The sequence below is a fragment of the Trachemys scripta genome, chromosome 2, assembly GCF_013100865.1.
Source record: "Trachemys scripta elegans isolate TJP31775 chromosome 2, CAS_Tse_1.0, whole genome shotgun sequence".
Classification (NCBI taxonomy): Eukaryota; Metazoa; Chordata; order Testudines; family Emydidae; genus Trachemys; species Trachemys scripta.
In genome coordinates this window covers 106293517-106320708 of record NC_048299.1, presented here as the reverse complement: position 1 = coordinate 106320708, position 27192 = coordinate 106293517, and the positions used below count along the sequence as shown (strand labels likewise).

General features: G+C 43.9%; 1 protein-coding gene across 3 annotated transcripts in view; it reads left to right on the top strand.

Annotated features, from left to right (window-relative positions):
• GALNT1 (polypeptide N-acetylgalactosaminyltransferase 1) overlaps positions 1 to 27192 on the top strand; it is a 204066-nt gene that overhangs the window by 88979 nt on the left and 87895 nt on the right. The window lies entirely within an intron of this gene.

The window sequence follows — 27192 nt, the reverse complement described above, 5'->3', positions numbered from 1 at the left end:
CGGTTAGGGGAGGCTGTGCCTCCCCAAACAGTCAGTCAGGCATGGCCTGGCCCTGCCCCCTATCTGACCACTCCTGCCCCATCCAACCCTCCCCCCCCTGTTCCCTAATGGGACCCCTGCCCCCATTCAACCCCTGTTCCCTGCACTCTGACTGCCCCGACCCCTATCCACATCCCAGGCCACCACCCCAAACTCTCCTGCCATCTATCCAACCCCTCCTGCTCCCTTCCCCCTTACTGCACTGCCTGGAGCATCGGTGGCTGGCAGCGCTACAGCTGCGCTGCCCGGCTGGAGCCAGCCATGCCACCGTGCAGCACAGAGCACCGGATCAGGTCAGGCTCTGCAGCTGTGCTGCCCCAGGAGCTTGCAGCCCCGGCGGCGGCACAGTGAGCTGAGGCTGCGGGAGAGGGGGAAGAGCGGTGGAGGGGCCAAGGGCTAGCTGGCCGGGCAGGAGGGTCCCGCGGGCCGTAGTTTGCCCACCTCTGCCCTAAACTGACGAAAATCATTAACTAAACACCTGGGACCACAGTTTGAAGTGCAAAACAAGCTTTGGTAGCCAGATCCTCTTCTCTTTGCAGGTGCAAAGAGAATATTTTCTTCATTTCAGTTTATTCAGCTAGTTTTGTTCAATGGCCAGTTCATTCAAAGTTGAGAAACTGATTGGGACTTGAAAAAGCAGGAAAGCTTATTTTCTTCTTCAAATGTATCTATAAAAACTAAGTGTGAGAGAAGATAAGATCAACTAGTACTTCAAGTGCTTGCTCATGTCCATCCATATTAGGTGTGTGTGTGTGTGTGTGTGTGTTCGCCACATGCACTGGTGCTGCAAGTTTTTCCCTCAGCAGTATCCATAGGGGACCGGCTCTGGCGCCCCCTTGAGTGGCGCCCACATGGCACGGTATAAGGGGCGCCGCCAGCTCCCCACACCCTCAGTTCCTTCTTGCTGCCAGTGATGGTGCTGGAACATCTGCTGCTTCGGCTCCCGTTGTTTCGTTTTCTGTTCCTGTGAACTTTGAAAACCTGTAATATAGTTGTGTATAGTTAGTAGTTTCTTAGTTACCCGTAGTAGTAATTCTCAACTTTTCATTAGTCATGAATGGGACTCAGCCGGGGGACGGGGCATGTCCTGGTCCCCAGGCTTTAAGCCCTGCGATCACTGCAAACGGCCTATTCCCATCAGCAATCCACATACCAGCTGCCTAAGGTGCTTAGGTGAAGGGCACATAAGTGACAAGTGCTGTATCTGCAAGTCCTTCAAACTTAGGATGAAGAAGGAGCGTGTTATCCCTCTGAAAGTGCTTCTAATGGAGTCAGCCCTCACTCTGGCACCGGAGCAGTGGTCCCCCGCACCATGGTCTCCGTGCGCAGTGCTCCGCCAGGGCTGTCAACGAGCCGGCACCAGTCCCCCTCCACGACTCCAGTCAAGAAGCAGAAAAAGGCTCAGGGGAAGATCTCCTACGTCCTGTAAGGGAAAAGAGAGGGCTGGGGATGAGCCACCACCCGTGCCGGGCAGCTCAACACCCCCTTTGGGAAGTTGGGCCCCAGCTCAAGTCGAGTGGTGCAGCCCATCCCATGCTTCGCCTGCGACCCCAGATAGCGGTGCAGGCCTTAGCCAGCTTCAGGTGCAGTCGAAGCCCAAAGCTCTTCGAGCAGCTCAAGAGATCCTGACGCTCCCGGTGCTGCCCACACCAGCTCCCGCAGTACCCCAGTCTTGGGGAAAACCCACTTTGGGACCTGTGTGTGCCCCACCTCAGCGGTACTATTTCACATGGAGAGGGACGTCCAGCCAGCATTTGCCCGCCCGAAGCCGTCATGCCTCAGGACTGAAGAGGCAGGCTCAGCGGAGCCCTCTTTGGTCCACACACCGGGGGTACCAATCAAGGGACTCGAGGCGTACCTCACCGGTATATTGGCGTAGACCCTCTGAGGCACACGCCACCTGGCAAGAACTCTGGGACCAGCACTGACCATCTCCAAGGTCCCGGGACCAGTTGGATGCCAGAGACGGCTGATTGCTGGGCCATCATCACCCTCTCCAAGAAAGAGAGTTCGCCTTACTCAGGACGATCTTCCCAGCAACTGGTCCGTAGTAGCTTCCGGTCCCTTTCAACGTCCTGGGACCTGTTGAGTAGCGTGAGGCGTGGATCGCCGGGTATCCTATGCAGATCCGCCAAACACTGTTGGTCCCGGAGAGCCCGACCAAGACAGTCTCGCTCGGACAGGTCAGCTTCAGGACGCAGTGACCGACACAAGTTGGACAGGAGCCACTGCTCAGCCCGATCCTGGTCGCCCGGTACTGACCACTCAGCTGGTAGCTCCAGCTCGGAGTGAGGTTCCCTGACTGCGGGACAAGCCCCGGTACCGGCGATGTGGACTACATTATCAGCACCAAAATCTGTCCCATGGTCCCAAGCGCAGTGGTCAGTGCCATGGTACCTGTGGAACCCTTGGGGATTCTCCCAACCTTCCCACGCTGCCTGATCAGTGTTGAGAGCCTCGGAGAGGCCAGCAGCCTCTGTATCCCATTCCCCTCCGATGCGTGATGCTTCGGGGGTAAGAGCCCAAAGGTCCAGAAGGACCCAGGGGAGCAAGCTGCTAGACCACCCATGGACGTAGAGGTTCCCACAACACCAGCATCGTCCGTGTCATCGCCAGAGGAGGCTATCATGGGGCCCCCTCACCCAATTCCTCAGGATGATGCCCAAAGCACGCCATGAACTTTTGAAGAGGGTCACTTCTAACCTGGGGCTTCAGGCAGAGGAATTGGAAGAGCCCTTTTCCTCCCTACTTGGACTGCTATAACTTCGGACCGCTGGGTCCTCAGCACAGTGGAGCAGGGTTATACCCTCCAGTTCCTTTCTACCCCTCCCCTTCCACCCGCCTTCCCCATCCCTTTTCAGGGACCCCTCTCACGAGAGTCTCCTAGTGCAGAAGGTAAAGGGTTGCTACAGCTGGGTGCAGTGGAAAAAGTTCCTCTCGAGTACAGGAATAAGGGGTTCTATTCCCAGTACTTTTTAATCCCAAAGGCCCAGGGCGGTCTACGGCCCATCTTGGACCTGGGAGACCTCAATAACTACCTAAAGAAGCTAAAGTTCCTCATGGGCTCTCTGGCTTTGATTATCCCTTCCCTGGATCTGGGAGACCGGTATGCCACCCTCGACTTGGACACATACTTCTGCATAGCGATCTTTCAAGGACACAGATGCTTCCTCTGGTTTACGGTGGGGCCCCACCACTGCCTGTTTGCGGTCCTCCCATTTGGCCTGTCGACAGCACCGAGGGTGTTTACCAAGTGCATGTCGGTGGTAGCGGCTTACCTCAGGCGCCTGGGTATCCAAATCTATCCGTACCTCAATGACTAGCTTGTCAAGGGCAGCTCCTGGTCTCAAGCCCAAAGAGGTATTGCCGTACTTCAAGCCACGTGCCACTCTCTGGGTCTACTGGTAAACGACAAGAAGTCGACGTTCGTGCCAGTGCGGAGGATGGAGCTCACTGGAGCGGTCCTCAACGCGACCTGCGTCAGAGCTCTCCTTCCACTGGAAAGGTTCCACGTGTTGAAGAACCTCATCGCGGAAGTCTCTGCATTCCCTCTGACTACAGCCAGGGTCTGTCTGCACCTGCTGGGCCACATGGCAGGTGCACCTATGTGGTCCACTATACCAGGCTCCAGATGTGGCCCCTGCAATAGTGGCTGGGAACGGTCTATTCCCAGTCCCGAGACCCCCTGGAAAAGATAGTTACCATTCCCCAGGTGATACTGGCTGCGATGGTGGACCGACTGCAGGACAGTCCTGGAGGGGTTTCTGTTCAACAACTCTCCTCACTCCGTTGAGTTGATGTCGGACGCCTTGGACCTCGTCTGGGGTGCGCATCTGGGCGTCCTCCAGACTCAGGTATGTGGTACCTGGAGGAGGTGCAGTTGCATGTAAACGTCAGAGTTCTGAGCAGTCCGGCTGGCATGCAGAGTCTTCTTTCCTCACCTGTCAGGCAAGGTGTTACGAGTTCTACATCAACAGGCAAGGGAGAGCGTGCTCGTCGGCCCTCTGTCAGGAGGCGCTCCGTCTCTGGGACTTCTGCATCAGCCACGAAATCTGCCTGGAAGCTTGTCACCTTCCCGGCGTCAGGAATACACTGGCAGACCAGCTCAGCAGGCGCTTCTCCTCTCATCACGAGTGGTCGCTCCATCCAGAGGTAGCCTGCGTGACCTTCCAAAGGTGGCGAACTCCCCGAGTTGACCTGTTCGCTACCAGACAGAACAGGAAATGCCACAGGTTTTGTTCTTGGCAAGGTCTGAGCAAGGGCTCCCTTTGATGCCTCCCTCCTCTCGTGGTAAGGGAGCCTGATGTACACATTCCCTCAGATTCTCAGCAGTGCCCTGGCAAAGATCAAGAGAGACAAGGCGCAGGTTATCATGATCGCCCCGGCGCGGCCTCGCCAGCCCTGGTTCGGCATGCTCATGAACCTGACAGCAGCTCCTCCCTGGACCCTGCCCAACTGACTGGACTTGCTGTCACAGGACTAGTTCTTACACCCCAACTTCGGGTCCCTCCATCTCTCGGCATGGATGCTGCATGGCTGAACCCAGAGGAGCGAACCTGTTCAGAAGAGGTCCAACGGGTCCTCCTGGAAAATAGGAAGCCCTCAACTAGACTGACTTACCTGGCCAAGTGGATGAGGTTTTCCCACTGGGTGTCCGAACGGGGCATCTCTCCCTCGTGTTCCTCCCTACAGGCTGTCCTGGACTACCTGCTCCATTTGAGCAACCAGGGCCTGGCGCACACTTCCATTAGAGTGCATCTTGCGGCCATCTCCACTTTTCACCAGCCGATCCAAGGACAGACAGTGTTTTCCCATGATCCTGAGAGGGCTTGAGAGACTTTTCCCGCAGGTACGGGCTCCCATCCTGCAGTGGGATCTTAACTTGGTCCTCTCTAGGCTTACTGTCCCGCCCTTTGAGCTGCTGGGTTCCTGCTCTTTTTCCCACCTGTCATGGAAGGTTACATTCCTGGTGGCGGTGACATTGGCGAGACAGGTCTCTGAAATTAAAGCCTTGACCTCTGAGCCTCCGTACACTGTCTTCTACAAGGATAAGGTTCAATTGCGGCCCCACCTGGCCTTCCTGCCAAAGGTGGTCTCCACCTTCCATATGAACATCTTCCTCCTGTTGTTCTGTCCCAAACCGCACAACACCAGTGAAGAGAGGCGTCTTCATGCCTTGGACATCTGAAGGGCCTTGGCTTTTTACTTGGAGTGTACCAAGCCTTTCTGTAAATCGATCTAATTCTTCATCTCTACAGCAGATAGGAAGAAGGGTCATCTGGTGTCCTCAGAGGATTTCCAATTGGATTATCTCAATGCACGAGCACCTGTTATGACCTGGCGGGGGTTCCGCTGCCGCTGATTGTCAGAGCCCACTACAAGAGCGCAGGTGTCTTTGGCGGCCTTCCTGGCACACATCCCTATCTAGGACATCTGTAAAGCCACAATGTGGTCCTCTGTCCACATGTTTTCCGCTAATTATGCCATCACTCAGCAGGCCAGGAACGACACTGGGTTCAGCAGAGCTGTGTTGCAGTCTACACGTCTGTGCATTCCTACCTGCCTCCAAGGGTACTGCTTTGGAGTCACCTAACATGGAATGGACATGAGCAAGCACTCGAAGAAGAAAAGTTACCTTTTCCAAAACTGGTGTTCTTCGAGATGTGTTGCTCATGCCCCATTCCATGACCCGCCTTCCCTCTCCACTCTTAGTTTCCAGCAAGAAGGAACTGAGGTTGGGGGGAGCCGGTGGCACTCCTTATACCGCGCCATGCGGGTGCCACTCCAGGGGGCGCCAGAGCTGGTCCCCTATGGATACTGCTCAGGGAAAAACTTCTGGCACTGAAGCATATGGCAAGCACACACACCTAATATGGAATGGACATTAGCAACACATCTCGAAGAATGCCAGCTACAGAAAAGGTAACTGTCTTGTCTAAAATCTTGAAGGACATGATGACCAGAAACAATCATTTCAGTTTGCTAACTACGTATAATACTTCCTTTTGTTTAATAAATCCATTTTTAAATACAAAATGTTTTAATTTTCTTACGTATCCAGCACATTTAATGTAATTTTATTATACTAATTTAGAATGCTGTTTTTGTGCATTTTTAATTGAATTTGTTTCCATCCAAAAGCAGCTTGGCACAAACCATGAGTAAAAATTAATTGAATAAATAAAAAATGCATCACTGACCATTTTCTAACTTAATGTAAAAATTAAATATTTGAATAAATGGATGTTAAGCTACATAATTTCTTTAGTAATTTTGTATAGATATAGTGTATCCTCCTGGTTATCAAAAAGTAGTACCAAATTTATTGTAAAGGCTATATTTGATTGCAAATCAACATTTTAATGGTTATACCAGCCAGTGAGAATCACTCTTTCTTTAGGAAAATAACAAAGTGCAAATGTAGGATATGATTAAAATTCATTTAAATCATTCTATCCTAGAAAATAGAGATTTTGATCAGGTCTGGTAAATCTCAAGAGAAAGTTACTTGTTTGAAGAATTCAGAGGTCTCATGTTTATAATGAACCAAACTAAATTCTTCATTTATATAGGGGAAAACATTAAACAAGAAATGGTATACTTGAAATAAGTTTACCTAATGTAATTGATACAAATTTTTATTTAGGTTCCATATAATTCTCTAGTGTCCATCTGGTTTTATTACATTTGAAGTTGCTTGCATGGTATTGACCCTTTCAGATTCATTTTTTAGTTAAGTGTCTGAAATAAAATTGTAGCTTCTTTAAGATCATAAGATGTCTCTCTTGGAGTTTCCCTGACCACTTGAGGGGAGGGACTTTTAGGTGGGCAGAGCTCATGAAGTAACTTTTTTCTCAGTCAGCTGCCTGCATTCTTTTCAATGAATCATTGAGTCCTTTTCTCTGGAGCTCTCCTCTGGGGCTGCTGCTGATTCAAGGTCCAGCTGCTGGACTGATCTATTCCCCCTTCTATCCTGCTACTCTAAAGCATGTAATCAGGGGTTATAAGGGATGACCACTTTTTCTCTGGAAAGTTCTAGTTCTATATTTTAAAAATAATACTCCTCAAGTTACTTTTGATGTAGTATGTAGTTAATTGGAGATGGTTGTGTTTTTTCAATAAGGGTAATGTGATCGACTTTAAGACTTCGTATTGAGCTAGATCTGTTTTGAATTATGAGTTCATAATTAACTTTGAATAAATTTTGAGGTGGGTTATGAATTTACATTTAGATTAATTCCTTCATGTTAAAAACTGCAATTATTTGTTTACTTATTACTATTTGACTATAATTTTAGTATGATCTAGGGATATAAAGCAAGACCTAATTTTTTCTTGAACGTGGCACAGATTTTTCTATTTCATGTATATGTGTATATAATTGCATATATTTAATTGTATCCTTTTTTCTTCTCTCCACTATGTGTCACTTATACCCTTATGGCTATCTCTTGTAAATGGATCTGTCCAGGCATATCGTTCCAGCTATTTGGATTCATTTGTAAGCTCTAGCCCTGATAGCATAAGCTATTTGGAATAGGGAGAATCTTTGTGGTACAGTGTATAAGACTTTTGGTTAATACTGTAATATTTCAGATAGGTTTTAGTTGTAAGGGGCTCAGTTTTTCTTGAGATTATTGTTGAAGGCGTATAATCTACAAGTGCTTTTCTTTGGTCTAAATTTGATACGTTGGTTTCTAGAACTTCCTTGCTTGAGAGAAAAATGGAAAAGAAAAAAATCAAACAGTTGCCTCATTTGGAAGTTAAGAATCGATTGAAGTTCTGTTCCAACTCAAGTCATGTTATGCTCTGAGATTCACAAGAAAAGTAAAATAGAACAACTTTTTTTATGCTTACTGACCTCACAATTGCTTTGAAAAATTATCTTTAATTATACCAGTTTTGAGGGTTACTTTTACAGTTAAGTGCAAAGATGAGAAATGAACTATATGCAGGTGTAAGACTATTTACTTAGCCATTTCTAAGTCATATTTTGTAGGGTAAAGCCAATCTAAATTAACCAATAAAAGGCAAGATAGCATCTTAATTATGCAAACTAGGACAGTAAGACAATCAAATACCAGACTTAAAAGCATATTTTAACCTACCAAATTTAAAAGGAATTTTTCTGCCTTGTGTGGAATTGCATGGCACATTTGTGGGATTTTTTACTTAAGATTCTGTATTTTGCTGTAGAATACTGGACTGGATGGTCTGATACGGTGTAGTGTATTATGTAACCTTGTTAATCCTTTACGTTTTTCTGGATATTCATAGGCATTTCTGTGAACTACTTTCTTAAAAATAACTCCTTTTGCATTCATGTTGTGATGCTACAGCAGTATGATAAGGTGATTAAGGACCCCATAATGACATGTTTGATAGTGTCTAGCAAAATTATGCAAACGGGTGGTACTGTGTTGTGGATGTAATAAGCTGTCATGTAGGCCATTTTACTGTGCTGGTAAAAACATAAAACAAAAGGAAACACCAACAAATTTAAATTAGTGTCAGCCTGGTAAAACATACCATGAAAAGACAGTGAATTTTGAATTAAACATGTAATGTTGTGTATCTTGTGCAGTAACTAGACTCATTTTGCTTTAACTGATTTGTATTGGTCTTTGTACCGGATGTTTTTGTATAATAATGATGGTTGTAGTATTTTAAAAGTATAAGTGAGTTTGGAAAGGGTTTAAAGCAGTCACACACTTTTTCCCAGTGTTCTTATATATTTTTACACACGGTTTCCGATTTGAAATTTGTAGCATAAGATACCTAACAAAGATTAAAATTTTAAAATAATAGCTCAACATTTGGTTGTGAAATAGTTACTCCTGGGAGAATTTTCCACCAAAGCATTAAAAATTCTGCACACAGTATTTTAAAATTGTGCAAAATTCTGCCAATTTTGTCAAAATAACACTCTATAATCATGCCAGTTTCAATTATTTAATTTATTTTAAAATACCTGCCAGCAAGTATGTCTGTAACAATACAGTCACGTGCAGAAATTCCCCCAGGAGTAGAGAGTTAAAGAAACCTCTACGACAACCCAGTTCCTGTTTCTCTGCCCCTTCTCTCTCCCCCTCCCCCCCCCGAGCTCAGCTGGGGGGGGCAGACACGCACACCCCATCCCCCCCTAGAGTCCAGCTGCAGGGCCCCCCCCTCCAAGACACTCACAAACCCTACCCTCTTAGAGTCCAGGGATCCAGAGCGAGAAACAGCCTGATGCTGAGTCCCAGGCTGGCAGGCAGTTTCCTGCGCCCTGCCGCCTCCTTCCTTACCAGGGTGTGCTGGGAACTACAGCTGCTGGGAACCAGTAGTGCCCCCACCCCCTTGGCCTTTTCTTCTATATGTGAACTGGGCTCTGCTGGGTCCAGCGGCCTCTAGTGGCGGCCAACATCTCTTTAGCCCATTTCTGAAGGCGGGAGGAGGAAAGGAAATTCTGCACATCCAACATTAATTTCTGCAAAATTCTGCATTGTGCAGTGGTGCAGAATTCCCCCAGGAGTAAATAGTGGAATGGAACTTGAGGCTTTAATTTCTGCTAGAATATTGCTAAAATGTCTGAATACGTTACACAACTACTTCTAATTTGCCTTATTTCTGGTACCAGTTCTGGGACAGTACTAACCACCTGAGGGAGAGAAGGGGGTGGAGGGAGCTGGGCTTTGGGGAGCAGCAGAGGCTCAGCTGGAAGGTTTCCTCCTCCCTTCCGTAGCATCCAGCTTGCAGGGGCGTGGTGTGTGTTTTTTCAGTTTTTTTGTGTGTGTGCGCTATTTTGCAGTGTGGTGTATCAGTTGTCCCCTCCATCTTGGTTGCTGGTGGCGGGATATGTTTTGCAGTGCGTCGTCAGGAGACCTGAATCCCCAAGGCACTGACCTGACCTCTTTTCTGCTGTAGTTGCTAGGAGCCATTTTTTATTCTCTTCTCCCCCCCACATCGCCCATTGCAGGCTGCATATGGTGCTTTCCCCAGCCATCCATACCTTGCCAAGATGGAGCATGAAGCTGTCCCTGGCAGCTGGGCTCACTCAGCCGTTTTTGCTCACTGGGGGGCTCCCCTGCCAAACCTAGGGTTCCCCTGCCCAATTCCCCACAAACTTGGGGTTCCCCCATCCCACACACCCCAAATCTCCGTCTCTCCCCTCCCCCCAACCCCCCACACACATTGTGGCTGCCCCACCCCTTCCAAAACACTCTTCAGGCATCTTTGGTCAGACAGTCCCCATAACAGCTATAGCCACTTAGGATCAACATAGCAAAAGGACACTGATATGTTGCTACTAACAAGTGTCTATACACAAAACATGTCTTTTTGACATGTTAAATCTGTAGGGCAGTGTAGTTTAGTGCATAACATTTGGGTGTTGTATTGGAAACCTGGTTTTATTCCTAACTCTGCCTGAAGTAATTTTATGCAATCTGTCTTTGTAAAAATTGTGTTCCTAATTCTTGACTCTGTACTACAGTTTGATCAGAAGACCTTGGTTAGTAATTTGAGTTCAGCCAAGTAGTCCCAGACTACACCTGCTCCAGCACTCTTTGGAGGGGCCTGACTCCACAGCAGTCCTCGGTTGAGAAGGAACTGACGGGAGCCAGGGTGGCACTGCCCTTATATAGCCATGGCAGGGGCTGTGAAGGGAGGGATGCGAGCACCACACCTATGGGTACTGCTAGGCAAAATTCTCTGACTTTGGTGCACTGGGCACACACACACCTGAGTTACAGGTTTTTGCCCACATCTCAAAGAACAACAGTTACAATTACAGGTAAGTAACTAGCTTTTTTTCTGGATTAGATGGAAGTTATGGCAGCTGCGTAGTGTACAATTAGAGATTTTAGTTCCTGAGGAGGAGGGAGGCAGTTTGGAATTGTAGGATAAGCAGTTCAGCTGGGAATATCTGCTCTTTGAGGCAGGAATTGTCCCCATATTTTGTATAGCACTTAGCACAATGAGATATTGTGCTATAAATGGTAAATATTTGTGCCAAAGTTTTCAGCAGTAAAATAATTGTGTTGACATGCAGATTTATTTGAAGGTTGAGCTAAACCATTGCGGTGAGTGGGGCAGTTCACAACTCTGATATTATTGCAGGGTCTTTGCAGAAAACGCTGCATTGGTGTACACTCAGTTCACGTTTTCAAGGTTACCTTCACAACCAAGAGGGGCTAGAAAATATTTTTTTTAAACTGATAGATTCTGCAGAATATTGCCAAAAGAATTGGAATTGCAGAATTTGCAGCTTTGTGGAAGACTGCTTTATGTGAGTTCACTGTGGGAATGGCTTCTTTCTCATCACGTTGACCCACACAGGACTATTTGTAGCCTGGGACTTGGGTACAAGGGACATTTTCAAAAGGCCTAATATGTATTTCATTTGCTCTGCTGAAATCTGATTACAAGAAGTTACCTTATAAAACTTCCTGCATGTCTGTCTTACAGTATGAAGGCCAGGTCTACACTGTAAACTTACATCGGTATAATTACATCACTCGGAGTATGGAAAATCCACACCCCTGAGTGATAGTTGTACCGACCTAACCCCCAGTGTAGACAGCACTGTGTTGATGGAAGAGCTTCTTACGGAGGTGGATTAACTACTCTGAGAGGAGGTCTCCCATTGGTATTGTAGCATCTTCTCTGAAGAGCTGCAACGGTGCAGCTGAAATATTGTAAGTGTAGACCTGCCCAAAATACAATATGCTTACACATGAGATCATACTAAAGTTAGCTTTTCAAATCTTAAATTGATTTGCCTCTAATAGCAGTTGCTGTATATTAGAAACTGCTTGTTTGAATCATAATTTAATTTGGCAGAGAGAGAATCAGACTTGCATGCTTTTCTCAAACTTTATTTTTCCTGACTTAAGTTGCTTAAGTAGATGTATTGAAACCAAGACTGATAAGTTAGCATATCAGAGAATATGTAAAGGTACTTTTTTCCAGACAGCATTTTAAATAATTTAAACTTACTCCTGTACTTGAGTGTTTTGAAGCTTCACGCTTATCCCTCATTCCATAACTCCATCAATTTATCTTCTGAATGATTTAAGGCAGCACCACAAATCCTTGTGTCAAGACCATAGTATAAATACATGTGTATTTAGACATGGAGAATAGGGATATAAAGCAGTGGTTCCCAAACTTTAACAGCCCACGAACCCCTTTCACTAAATTGTGAAATCTCGTGAACCCCCTCCTAAAAATGAATATTTTCAGGGATTTAAGTTTAAATTTCCTCAGTGTGATGGATGCCCCAACTGCCGGGCCCCGGAAGCTATGAACCTCTGAAAAATATTTTTAACCTAGAAAAACCAGAAACCAAAAATGTTTCTGTAAAATGTTTTTTTGGCTTTTTGTTTAAAAAAAAAAAATGGTTTCTAATAAAAAATTCTTTTTTGGTTTTCAAAAATCAGAAAATATTTCATGAAAACAGTTTTTGAAAATGGACCATTTTTCCGTTTCAGTTTTTTGTAAATTTTTCTTGGGGAATTTTGAAAAATGTGAAAAAAAAATTCAAAAGTTTCTGTGAAAAATGCTTGGTATTTTTCACCCACCTCTAGTTTCAGATGAGGTTGTGGCTGGTTATAACAAGGAGGGCTGTGCTTCTGGCTTTAGATGAGATTTGACTAATTCCTGGGGCTCGGGCTGGGGTTCAGGCTGCCAGCTCCCCCGCTGACGGGGGCAGGGCTCGGGCTGCTGGCCCCAATTGCCCAGCCCCGCTCTCCCTGGGGCTCAGGCTGCCAGCCCCGTGCGGAGCACTGTGATTAGAGCTGCCGGCTCCCCCGCTGACCGCTGGGACTTGGGCTGCCAGGCCCTACTGCCAACTAAGCCCTGGTCTACAGTACAAGTTTAGGTCAAATTTAGCAGTGTTAAATCGATTTAACCCTGGACTCGTCCACATGACAAAGCCATTTTTGTTGATTTAAAGGGCTCTTAAAAGCGATTTCTGTACTCCTCCCCCCATGAGGGATTAGCGCTGAAATCAACATTGCCAGGTCGAATTTGGGGTAGTGTGCACGTAATTTGACGGTATTGGCCTCCGGGAGCTATCCCAGAGCGCTCCATTTTGCCTCCTCTGGACAGCACTCTGAACTCAGATGCACTGGCCAGGTAGACAGGAAGAAGCTCCGGGAACTTTTGAATTTCATTTCCTGTTTGGCCAGCATGACGGGCTGATCACCACAGGTGACCATGGAGTCCCAGAATCACAAAAGAGCTCCAGCATGGACCAAACGGGAGATACTGGATCTGATTGCAGTTTGGGGAGATGAATCTGTGCTATCAGAACTCCATTCCAAAAGACGAAATGCCAAAACATTTGAAAAAAATCTCTAAGGGCATGATGGACAGAGGCTACAACAGGGACCCACAGCAGTGCCACATGAAAATTAAGGAGCTCAGGCAAACCTGCCAAAGAGGCAAACGGCCACTTTGGGTCAGAACCCCAGACATGCCACTTCTACAATGAGCTGCATGCAGTTCTAGGGGGAGCCCCCACCACTACTCCACCCCTGTCCGTGGACACCTGCAAGGGGGGAGTCTCACGCAACAGGGAAGAGGATATTTGGGATGAGGAAGATGAGACGGAGGAGGAGGATAGCGCACAGCATGCAAGCGGAGAAACCATTCTCCCCGACAATCAGGAACTGTTTATCACCCTAGAGCCAATACCCTCCCAACCCGGGCTCATGGACCATGAAGCCGGAGAAGACACCTCTGGTGAGTGTACCTTTGTAAATATAATGCATGGTTTAAAAGCAAGCGTGTTTAATGATTAATTTGCCCTGAAGACTTGGGATGCATTCGCGGCCAGTACAGCCCCTCCTTTTAAATGGCCAACCCAACAGGTGCTTGGTATGGTAAAGGAGGGCGCTGCTGTTTGAAACCATTCCCACATGTTCTGAAGGTTGAAGAAGCCGAAAGACTGTGGCTTACCATGGCTGCCAGCAAGCCAAATTCTGTTGCCCGGCCCTGCATGTGTGATCTCTAACACCAAACCGGCAGGCCCTCAATAGAAGAGGCAAAATGCAACCTTGTACCGAAAGCTCATGTGCTATGTAATGTTAACAGCTTGGTTCACCGTGAAAGAATCTACCCATTGTTCTCTAAAATGTCTTTTTAAATACTACTCTCCCTTTTTAACTCCCGCAGCTGCAAATGTTTCAACGCTCCCCCTATCATCTCTGTCCCAGAGGCTAGCACAGATAAGAAGGCGAAAAAAACACACTCGTGATGAAATGTTCTCTGAGCTTATGCAGTCCTCCTGCACTGAAAGAGCTCAGCAGAACGTGGCGGCAAACAATGTCAGTTCAGGAAAGCAGAAAATGAACACAAGGACAGAAGGGATGAGCAAGATGAGAGCTGGCGGGAGCAAGAGGAGAGGTGGTGGCAGCACGATGAGAGGAGACAGGATGCAATGCTAAGGCTACTGGGGGGTCACACCGATATGCTCTGGTGGAGCTGCAGGAAATGCTGCAGCAGCAGCACAGACAGCCACTGCAGCCCCTGTGTAACCACCTGCCCTCCTCCCCAAGTTCCATAGCCTCCTCACCCAGATGCCCAAGAACACGGGGGGAGGGGAGGGGCAGCTCCAGGCACCCAACCACTCCACCCCAGAGGACTGCCCAAGCAACAGAAGGCTGGCATTCAAGAAGTTTTGAAGTGCAGTGTGGATTTGTCCTTCCCTCCTACCCTCATCCACCACCCCATCCTGTGCTTCTGTCCTCACGCACCCCTCCCGGGCTACCTTGGCACACCCTATTTGTGTGATGGATTAATAAAGAATGCATGATTTTGAAACAATACTGACTTTATTGCTTCTGCAAGAGGTGATCGAAGGGGGGAGGGCAGTTGGCTTAAAGGGAAGTAGAGTGAACCAAGGGAGCAGGTTTTCATCAAGGAGAAACAAACAGAACTGTCACACCATAGCCTGGCCAGTCATGAAACTGGTTTTCAACGCTTCTCTGATGCGCAGCACGCCCTGCTGTGCTCTTCTAATCGCCCTGGTGTCTGGCTGCGCATAATCAGCGGCCAGGCGATTTGCCTCAGCCTCCCACCCCGCCATAAAGGTCTCCCCCTTACTCTCTCAGATATTGTGGAGCACACAAGCAAGCAGCAATAACAATTGGAATATTGGTTTCACTGAGGTCTAACCGAGTCAGTAAACTGCGCCAGCGTGCTTTTAAATGTCCAAATGCCCATTCTACCACCATTCTGCGCTTGCTCAGCCTATATTTGAACAGCTCCTTACTGCGGTCCAGAGTGCCTGTGTATGGCTTCGTGAGCCATGGAATTAAGGGGTAGGCTGGGTCCCCAAGGATAACTATAGGCATTTCAACATCCCCCAACAGTTATTTTCTGGTCTGCGAAATGAGTCCCTTCCCGCAGCTGTTCAAACAAACCAGAGTTCCTGAAGATGCAAGCGTCATGTACCTTTCCCAGCCATCCCACGTTTGTCGGTGAAACGTCCTTTGTGATCCACCAGTGCTTGCAGCACCATTGAAAACTACCCCTTGCGGTTTATGTACTGGCTGCCAAGGTGGTCTGGTCCCAAGATAGGGATATGCGTTCTGCTTATCGCCCCGCCCCAGTTAGGGAATCCCATTGCAGCAAAGCCATCCACTATGAGCTACACATTTCCCAGAGTTACTACCCTTGGTAGCAGCAGCTCAGTGATTGCGTTGGCTACTTGGATCACAGCAGTCCCCACAGTAGATTTACCCACTCCAAATTGATTCCCAACTGACTGGTAGTTTTCTGGCATTGCAAGCTTCCAGAGGGCTATCGCCACGCGCTTATGAACTGTGAGGGCTGCTTTCATCTTGGTATTCTTGCGCTTCAGGGCAGGGGAAAGCAAGTCACAAAGTTCCATGGAAGTGGCCTTATGCATGCGAAAGTTTCGCAGCCACTGGGAATCATCCCAGACCTGCAACACTATGCGGTCCCACCAGTCTGTGTGTGTTTCTCGGGCCCAGAATCGGTGTTCCACGGCATGAACCTGCCCCATTACCACCAGGATGTCCAAATTGCCAGGGCCCGTGCTTTCAGAGAAGTCTATGTCTATGTCCTCATCACTATCATGATCGCGCTGTCGTCGCCTCCTTGCCTGTTTTTGCAGGTTCTGGTTCTGCACATACTGCAGGACAATGCGCGACGTGTTTACAATGCTTACAACAGCAACGGTGAGCTGAGTGGGCTCCATGCTTGCTGTAGTATGGCGTTTGAAGGAGAGCAGGAAAGCACAGTTGCAGCGGAATCGGTGGATGACGACGGATGCCACGAGAATAGATATTTATACCAAACGACAAGAGGACCTGCGAGGTGGGTTCATGGCACCAGGAGAGCAGAGTTGCACCGGAAGCGGTGGCGGACGACGGTTAGCACCGCGTACATTTCCTGAGGACCCGGGAGCCCATGACAGACAACATGGAGAAATTTGTTGTCGAGGTAATATCAGCAGAGCAGAGTTGCAGCGGAATACGTGGATGACGACGGATGCCACAAGAATAGATATTTATACCGAATGACGAGAAGACCTGCGAGGTGGATTCATAGCACCAGGAGAGCAGAGTTGCAACGGAAGCGGTGGATGATGATGGTTTTCAGATCTACTGCACTGTCTGCTGCCAGAAGCACCCAGGACACAACAGTGTCGGTAAGCTGAGCGGGCTGCACGCTTGCTGTGGTATGGCGTCTGCGTGGAAAAAAGGCGCAAAATGATTGTCTGCCTTTGATTTCACAGAGGGAGGGGCAACTGACGACATGTACCCAAAACCACCTGTGACAGTTTTTGCCCCATCAGGCACTGGGAGCTTAACCCAGTATTCCAATGGGTGGCGGATAGCTACCCACATAGTAAGTCGATGCTAGCTATGGTAGTGAGGATGCACTCCGCCGATTTAATGCACTTAGAGTGGACATACGCAGTCAACTGTATAAAATAGATTTCCAAAAATCAACTTCTATAAAATTGACCTAATTTCGTAGTGTAGACATACCCTGAGACTCTGAAGTTATACTGACCTTGGTATTTGATAAGTAGACTGAAGAAAATTGCAGTTGATGCAATGACTATAGTAATACTAAAAATCTGAAAGCATCTGATCAAGGACTTTGTTTTTCAATCTAGGAACCTTTTTTCATCTGATCTTACCGTCAAGAGCAGTGGCTCTTTGAACATATTTCCATATTAGACAAAACGCATAATGTATTTTGAGCCTATTGCAGAATCTGGCCTAATTCTGGGCCCGGGAAACCTTGTTGGTGTGTGTGTTAATATTTATTTCCCCAAAAAGGCAGAAGGTATGAATCTTGTTTTTTCTTATAAAAAATAAAATTAAATTAAAACTTTAAAAATCATGTTGCCACTCTAAGCCTAAGCAGTGTAGGTTTAAGTTTTTTTAATAACTTCTCATCCTCAGACACTGATATTACCCACTTTGGTCCGAGCCGTGCCATATCCTCAGTTTTCCTCAATTGAGATTTGATAGTTCCAACATGAGAAATACGTTTGGCAAGGGAGGCTTAAAAAATATAGCTTCAGCTATTTGAAGAAGAGAATTCTTCTATGTTTCTATCAAAAAATGCTTTTCTAGGGGCAATTTGTTATGCCAGGAAAACTAGTAAATTGCCACTTTCCTTTTGTGAAATTCTGCTTGAATTCTGTAACCACAATGGTTTTAAGGACCATTTTGGATTTTGTTTCCAGGGTTTAAAGAAGATTTCTACTTGGTTCATGAGATTATGCGACCTTTCTTCTATCCAAATCTTTGAAATAAGACGAAAGGAAAATTTCATACTCTTGATGTCAGGTAAATTATGAAATACTAATGATGGCAGAGAATTTAGCAGGTTGGATTAAAATGTGTGGAAAAGTTTTTGAAGGTTTTGTCTGCATTCAGGTCACTGGTTGAAAGATTAAGGATAGATTTTGATGTGAATAGTAGAAATTAAGACCTCTGTTTAGCATAAATGGCTACAATCCAAGACTCTGAAGATGAAGCTCTTTTCAGAAGTAGTGGAAGGTTCTGATATAGACTTTTTGGCAATGTTTTTTATGCTCCCGTAAACTAAAACTGTGGTTATATGTTGTGTTATATGTTCGAAGGAAGTCCAGCAAATTGTGATACTTAAATGGTTCCACTTTGCTCTGATATTTTGTTTTTAGTCCTTTTAGCCATATTGATACTACAGGATAATAGTGATTTTTTTTTTTTTATTCCAGTGCATGGATTGCCTTTTGGTGATTTCTAGGTGGTTTGTTTCTGAATACTAGAGTTAGTGTCGAGGTTATTGTTAAATAATGGACTCATCTGTAAAAGTTTCAAGAGGCTGTCAATATCCAGGAAAGGTTAAACCAGTATTTAACGCACGTTTTCAAGTTAAGAATAAGATTTTCTTCTATAGCAATCCTACTTTAAATTGAGTTCTTAACTTCATGGACAGTGAAAAATAATTACTTCATTGCAAATGTAAGGATATTGTAATCTGTGTCCAAATTAAGCTCCATTATATTTCCATACCAAAGATTTTGCCATTTATAATTTTTTTCACTAATATAAACAGCATTATAATAGGGGATGTGCTACCTAAAACATTCCATTGTTGGGGGGAAAGCTCTAGCACCAACATTGAAATTTGGCCAGGGGATAATCCTGGGGTTAGGGAAGTAACTGTTACTGTCCCCATGTAAATTCTTTAGAACTGGGTTAAGTCGTAAGCTTCTAAAGCACCATTTCCCATCTCTGTTTTGCTTAGTGTTGCTTGCATGAAGCTTGCTGCTAAGAATCTGTTAGTGTCCTATTAGAACTTCAACATTTTATCACTTGTATGGCATGCTACAGCAAGTTGTTCAACTAAACTTCTGAATTTGGGGGGGGGGGGGGGGGAAAGAATACCGAATGGATGCTCTTGTTCCCTTCTCTTGTTTTTACCCATCAAAATGTCTTTTGGTCTGGGGGAACATGCACTGGGCTGTATACCAAGAGACCGTGAATTCTATACTTAAAGCTTCTAACTTCCATTAATAATTCTGTGCCCTACATAACTCTGTATTGACCTCATCCTCCCCCCACTGAAAGGTTACAGAATCGGGGAAAGAACCCAGATCTTAAATTTGGCAGACCCATGTTTGTCATTTAGCTGTACTGCCTCTCAATCTGCCAAATCTTTGTGCTTGGATATGCCATTGTAAAATGGGGCTCACTCATGCCTGTATAAAACATTATTCTCAGGTTACATGTCGTCCTGTAGTGGCTGGTCTTCAGGGGATAATAGATTACTCCTGCTGGTAGCTAATATAGTTAATCCTCTATCTCAACCAGTAAGAGGTCTGTCCTGCAATAATCCAGGATTTAAAATCTGCTGATGATACAGGTGACGATATTAAGGTTTCATATAGTAGAATTTGTGTGTTCCTTTTAAAAAAACATTAGGAAACAACATACGAACCCCCTACGTGTTAAATATATTAAGTTTGAAAGTTCAGTACTCAAATGTTAGGAAATTGTAGAATTTAAGATTGTGTGGTTCAGTTTTATCCCTGTTCCTTTGTGCGTATATATTATGAGTACTTTATTACTTGATCACATAGTTATTTCAAAAGGATCCCTACCTCAGTAGCAGCATTTTAACATCGTTTTGTGTATGTAATTCACTATAGAATGTAAAACAGACCTGTTGAGAAGGCATGCAAGGCTTGTCAATAAATTAATCTCTTCACAGTATTACCTGCAGAAATGTTTTTTCTGTGGTTTTTAAAACCATGAAACAAACTGTAGCAAACTCTACTAAACTAATGTATAATAAGCAAGTATTTATGTAGTATTCTATATAGCACACTTTGGTTTTAAGAATGGTGCTTAGATTATTGTATTCACTGTTCAATTTACACACAACAATTCAAAGAACCAGTAATGTCTCTGGAATCTCTAAGTGATATGCTGCAGTGAGATTAGCCTATAGGTTCCTTAATGGGGTAGTATTTGAGATGGTATTGCTTGTAAGAATCGTCAGTAAACTGATTCAGATTAGTGCTTCCTCAACGTTTTGTATTTGTCTGAATGTTTTAAAGTTTGATTTTAGTGTAAAATTAGCCATTGTTGGTCCAGATGACTAATCTTGAAATGATACAAATGTTGGTCCTTTTATATGGTACTGAGAAATTAAAATGGTAAAAGAATAACCATCCATCATGACCTGAAAACCAAACAAGGCTGAGCAATAGACGCAGTGATTTAATTCTGTCAAATCAGACCTTATATTCAGTGGCTTAAAGCTCCTCTCTTTTAATAGCTTTGCAATCCAGGCAGAGCTATTGAGAATGAACTTCAATTCACACAGGTACCTTTTTTTTAGATACAGAATTCTTCTTTGATCTGCAGAATCTCATAGTTTAAACAAGGTCTAAATTAACACCCCACTGCTATACTGCTTTATCTTGCACTGTTTTCAATGTCTTGATAAAGTGTGTGTTTCTCAGGTTTCAGGTTTTTTTAATAACTTCTCATCCTCAGACACTGATATTATCCACTTTGGTCCGAGCCGTGTCATATCCTCAGTTTTCCTCAATTGAGATTTGATAGTTCCAACTTGAGAAATAGGGGATTACTTTTTGTTAGTCCAAGTAAGGTTACATTTCTTGTCTCCCACTCTGATTATGTCATGCCTCTTTTTGAATTCTTCTACTGGCTCCCACTTCTCTGATGCACAAGTTCAAGCTTCTCATCCCCTTCAAGACCCCATGTAATTTTCTTGCCCTCTAAATCTCTCCCTATCTAATCACCTCTCTTCTCCTTGACTCTGCCAATAATGCCAGTCTTGTTGCCCATTTTATACATTTTCTTCTGCAGCAGTGTCTGTGGTTTCTTGTGGGCTATTCCTTAATTGATAGAATGTCCTTCTTAAACTGGTTCATTCTTTCATTTACATCCACTCTGAAAATCCTCTTTCTGTGATGTATACAAGAAACTTGGTTGACCATCAACTTATTTCTTTTTTACATGTTTGGGGACAAGAGGTCAAATGTTGGGAGGATGAAGCTGGAGATTTCTGTGCGGGAGAAGATGAAAAGCTTATTTGATGGGGGAGAGAGGGAACCTTAGTGTGTGTAATATTAAAATAAAATCCATATATCAATAAACTTGTAACTAATAAGACTAGTCACCCTGATTGTTCTGTATATTGCAACCCTCTTACCTATCCTTTGTCTTTTTTTAGATCAAAGCAGCTGGAAGAGTCTACTTGCATGTTTGGGAACTGTAGCAATCTAAATAAGTAATGATACTGAACCGCTTTAGCTAGAAGTTCATAGGTTGAGGGCCATTTCTGCAAGGAAAGGGCTTGACACATAATGTAAAACTTTCATCCCCAGCAGTCATTTGGGGCCCTCTTTAACCTATATTGGAGATGAAATGTAGGCTTGGCAAGCTGGTCAATTGACTGCGTGTTTGACCACAATCAGATATTCCAGTAAGAATGCCCTGGTGTAGGAGGTGGTCTACCTTTTTGATTGCATCATGGCGCCATGTGTTTACAAGTCTACATAAGTGTCTTGATCACTCATTTTACTACATGCTAACCTGTTAGGAAAAAGGTAAATTAATTGAAAACTGAGCATCTTGATTAGCTGGAATGAAGTGTTGTCTATTTATTTGTATACCAGGCCAATGATGTACATAGTGGCTTACAAAGGACACAAAAATTAAGATAGTGGTCCCTGCCTCAGAGCCTACAATCTAAACTGACTAGACAGGCATACATACATTAATTCTGTATGGAGAGAAAAGAGAGTTCAGTCATTACTACTTTCCCCCCAACATGGAGAAAAAGATGTGCAGCCATTAAGCCTCGCCCATAACAAACAAAAGTATCAAGGTTATTACCCCCCTAACTTCTCCCCCCCACCCTCAACAAAGTATACAACCCATCTTAAATGCCCTTGTGAATAACCCCTCCGAATGTAAATAAACCGCCCTCAATAAAAAGCCCCTTCATAGTCCCCTACCCCTCAAACATATACATGCATCCTTAGCCAAAGCTTCCAGATAATATAAAAAGTTCTTTGCTAATGAGAGGGGTTGACATCATATCTCTTTAGAGACCTTTCCCATCCTGTCCCTTTCTTCCTCCTGCTATGGCTTATGAGTCCATTTTGTTTTGCTGCAGGGAGGAGGGCCTGTTCCCGTGCCCTACCCCACCCCCATACCTGTGTGATTTGTGATTCTGTAAAGGTTCTGGGAGGAAAGGTGCAGTATGGCCAAATACAAAGCTGGATATTCTGGAAATAGAACTGAATGGCTACTGGTTGATTGACTTATTGAAATACAGGAGGTACTTCATTATCTAGAGAGCATTCTAGAAGTAGTGAGACATAACAGGGACATAATGAGGAAAGACAAAATCATGTGTGTGGAAACTTTTTTTATTAGACATGAACATGGATAACTTTTAATGCTAAGTGCAAGTTCTTTGAGTCTTTCCACCTTCTGTTCTGAGTAGGTGACCCATGTAGGTAGAATGGAGAAGTATTTGTTGAATTTTTGTGATGTGCAGCTATTGGCAGAGAGATTATTTCAGTCAAAAAGCAAAAAAAGGGAAATCTGGTACACATCGAAAATTTTCTTCTGTGCATTCTTTCCACTTAATCTTTGACAGCATGACCACAAAGCATGGAGTTTTTGATGACAATGATATGAGTGACTGTGAAAGTGAAGCTAATCCCATTACTTCATCTAAGAATTTTGCTACTCCACCTGCTTTAGCCACAAAAACTCCTGCTTCTAGAAAGTCTTCAGATATTCATCAAAGTGGTTGAAGTTTTTGGGTAGAATATCCCATTACTAGGAAAACAAAATTTACCAGACATTTGCTAGATGTATTTATGGCAGCAATACACCATTTCATATTGTCAAAATCCTTATATGCTGGAATTTTATCATAAATTGCATTGTGTATTAAGTACCAAATAGGAAACTACTTGCAGGAAATCTGAATGTGAAACGGCTGATGTAAAAAAAGAGTTGGCGTTATTGTGCAGGCTCTTCACGTGTCTTTAGTGTTGGATGGAGCACAATCAGGGTGTTAACAGCTTCATGGTAATAGCTCCATAGCCACTGTGTTGTTCATTCCAGTGCATCACCCCACAGCCCAATATATTGCTAACCAGTTTACAAATATAATAAATGAATTGGGTCCATGAAGGCTATTTTGGTTGTGGCCAACATAATATGAAAGCTGCTTGGGCATTGTTGATAAACAAGTATCCATATCCACGCTTTGTTATGGATGTGCTGCCCATATAATCAGCTTTACATTGGTGATTTCGAAGATCTGACTACTTTCTCAAGTGTCTAAAGTGAAAAGCATTGTCAAGTTTTTCAAAAGCAAACAAGTAGCAACAGTCATTTTTCATTTTTCAGCATCATTTAGTAAGCACTTAGTTTCATCCATACTGAGTAAAAATTATTGCGCTCAATGGGTATCTATTAAATGTCTCAAAGATTTTTGGATATGCAAGAAGCCTCTATAATCAGCTGCTGTTGAAGAAAGGGTGGCTTCCAAGTAACCCACACTGACATTCTTGATATCTTTTGGATACGAAACTAAAAATTCATTTCACTGTTTGAAACTGTAGCTCAGTCCATTCAGAATATGGAAAGTGATAGCTCTACATTGTCTAATGCCAAGAACTAGTTCCAGAATGTTAAGAAACATACACCTCTACCTCGATATAACGCTGTCCTTGGGAGCCAAAAAATCTTACCGCGTTATAGGTGAAATTGCGTTACATTGAATTTGCTTTGATCCACTGGAGTGCGCAGCCCCGCCCTCCCGGAGCACTGCTTTATTGCGTTATATCCGAATTCGCGTTATATGGAGGTAGAGGTGTATTTTTGAGTATACTGAATGCAGTCCATTTAAAAAAGCTGAAGAGAAAGAGAGGATAGACAAAATAATAGCATGGAAAAAAATCAAGTGATCACTTGTGCACAAATGCTGCCTACCATCCTGATCCACGCTTCTGGGGCCAAGAATTTGGCTGATGATGACTTCGATTCAGCTTGTGATCTCATAGTGGCTGTTGCAAATTTTAGTGGATATACAAACAAACAATTCTGACAGATGTATCAAATTATAAAGGAAGAAGTAGCCTGTGCAATGTTTTTTTAAAAAAATAATCCAGTGCAATCCCAACAGTTGAATGAAAATTGCTTTCTCCTTTGTCATGGTAGAAAGACTTGTCATCCTTGCACTCTAGCTACAATGGCAGAAATTATTTTAACACTTCTGTGTACTTCTGCATGTGTGGAATGAAACTGGTTGGTTTGGGGAATCATCTATCCAAACACTAGAAATAGATTGAAGAGCTCCATTGCTGGAAAGCTGGTGACTGTCACAATTTAAGGTTACAGAAGAAAGAGTCAGATAAGAGTTGACTCAGGGTTCATCAGATGAAGAGGAAGATAATGATGAATTTGATGACCGATATAAATGAAACAGTTAAAGCTGATTTAAAAAAAAAAAAAAGCTAAAAGCAAGGTGCTCGAAGAGTTGCCCTGCTGTCTACCTAGCATAAGAGAAACTATAAAAGAAAGTCATTTAATTGCAATGTGTTTATTTCTGTTTAATTCTTTTGTGACTGTTCAATCTTGAATAACATTCACGTTTAAATGCTAACCTAGTATTGCTACAAAATGTAGTTTCACTTTTTTTGTCAGTCAGCTAGATAACTTCTTGTAATTAGACCTAAGTTTCTATCTAAGGCTAATCTTTTTGAAGACCATAAAGTCTTTCTTTAAATCACTGATTTATCAGAACAAGAAAGAAAGAGTATGTGACCATTTTTTACTTTGTTTAACTATATTTGTCCAGTCATTTGGCCAGTTATGTTTGGACTGGTCAAACGTCCAACCCTACAGATATGCCATTCTTATATTAAAATCCTTTAAAATTAGAGAACAGACACAATCCAAATAAAAGAACAATATAATTAAGTATTTTTTAAAACACCTTCCATAGACTTAATTCATAATAATGGCAAGTACCTTTGTGGTTTAAGAGCTGTTTGAAGTTATAAACATTCATAGAAACATTTCTACTAACAGCGATAGCTATTTTACTATTAGTAATAAATATTTATATTAATAAAAAATCCTATTGTGCTGGGTGCGGTACATACACAGAAAGTAATGGTGTCCCCAAGTAATAGTGTAACACACTATAGACACAACTCTTAATTTCATCCTTGGATAATGATGACAAAGTCATGGTTATATAGTTTGATGAGGGGGTTAATGATCTGGTCATGGTTATTAGATTTTTAACGGTAGCAAGTCCTCTGTTTGTCACTCCCCCCTTCTGTTTGTGTGTGTGTGAGAAGTGCATATCTTCCAATATACTTAAAACAGTAGATATCGGGTTTTCAAATATTTACCTAAGTTTGCTTAAATATACCTAAAGTTACAGAGAGGGGCAAAAAGAAAAGTAGAGACCTTAGTATTTCATTCTCTCTCCTCCCTGTCAGCATAAACATTTCGTTTCAAAAGAATTTCACAGCACAACCACTAATTTTATTATTAAAAAAACAAACTCCAGCCCAGTTTCACTGTAAAACAGTTCCCCATACCATGCCCCCCTTTCGCAAATTTTGGTGGAAAGTAGTGCCAAGGAGCTTTTCAAATGCCTTCCAGCCCTGAGAGAGCAAAGCAGGTCAGGGAGGAGAATGCTCAACCTCCATCACCCAAGCCTGTGTGGGAGAACCGGATAGGGGAGGATCTTCCCTTACTCATAGACCTCAGGTGGGGGCAGTTCTGGGAGCCACAACAGGAACTGTAGTCATCAGGAATAGCTTCTCCCCTGCTAGCTGCAGATATAGGAGTGCTACAGTCTTAGTTTCAGCCAAAAAGTCTATAATTTAGCATGTGCAGCAGCTTTGATTGGCTGCCCTTCTAAAGAGAATGCGGAAGGGCAGCCAATAAAACAGGAAAACTCCATATACTAAGGACGTTCTGCACAAATAAGAGGGCCTCAAAACCTGTACCCTGAAGGGAAACTTTGAAATGTCAGCAGGTTTAGACTGGTTAGTTTATTTAATATTTACTGCACTATAATGATTTGGTATACATGGTACTGTGTACATGTTGCTGATGAGTATTATGTATGGAGATCTCGTGTAGTTAACTTTCATATATAATTACAAAATTAAGTTTAAACATTTTCATTGCTTTTAACTCAGACTTCTAGAAAATCTTGGAATGTTTCATTTAAGCACTATAAAGCCTAGATTTTTAAAGGTATTATTGATCTCAGCATTGCAATGTATAAGTCTCCATTTTCAAAAGTCATTTAAGTATTGGTGAGAAGTCGTATTCAGGGTATGCCTGCCAGTCAGCTCCAACAGTTGAGTATTCCTTCTCGACCTTTTAACAATAGTAAAGACAGCTTCCTCGCATTTCCTGGAATCAGGTGCTATAATTTGACCCTGAATTACCTTTTAGAGGTTTAACTGCCATTATTCTAACGCTAAAAGTCACAGGGACCCTAATTCTTGGTATCCTCCACCCTGGCACCCAGCTCCTTATGCTTATCAGCACCCTTAACCTTACCAGGCTCCATGGGACTTCTAGTTTGCAAGGAGATCATAATCTTCAGTATGTTCTCAAACTAAATCTCCATCGCTAGTGTCAGAGGATAGCACTTAAAACTACTCAAGAACAGTCGCTTAGTGGTGAGAATCTGGATCAAGGCTCTGAGGAAGTTAAAAGCGAACAACTGTTCTCGAGTACTCACATTCTCATTATCTCCTCATGAGACTGTCATCCCTACTCATGTCATCCTCATAACCAGATGACTTCAGATCCTTCCAAGAGTTGCTCAATGGATGGGGGATACACTGCGGAACCCAGTAGAAATGGTGTAGGAGAGATCTCACAAGCTTCTGGAAATCTTGCCCAATACCATGTCAGGTTGCCTAGTGATGCCCATTCATGAAAGCATTGCAGATCCTTCAAAGTTGCTTTGGCAGACGCCAGCCTACATAGCTCTATACTGCAAGTGTGCAGAGAATCAATACCAAGTTCCACCTTCTGTGTTTGAGTAACTTTATATTCACCTGGCTCCAGGATCCCTCATAGTAGCTATAGTCCA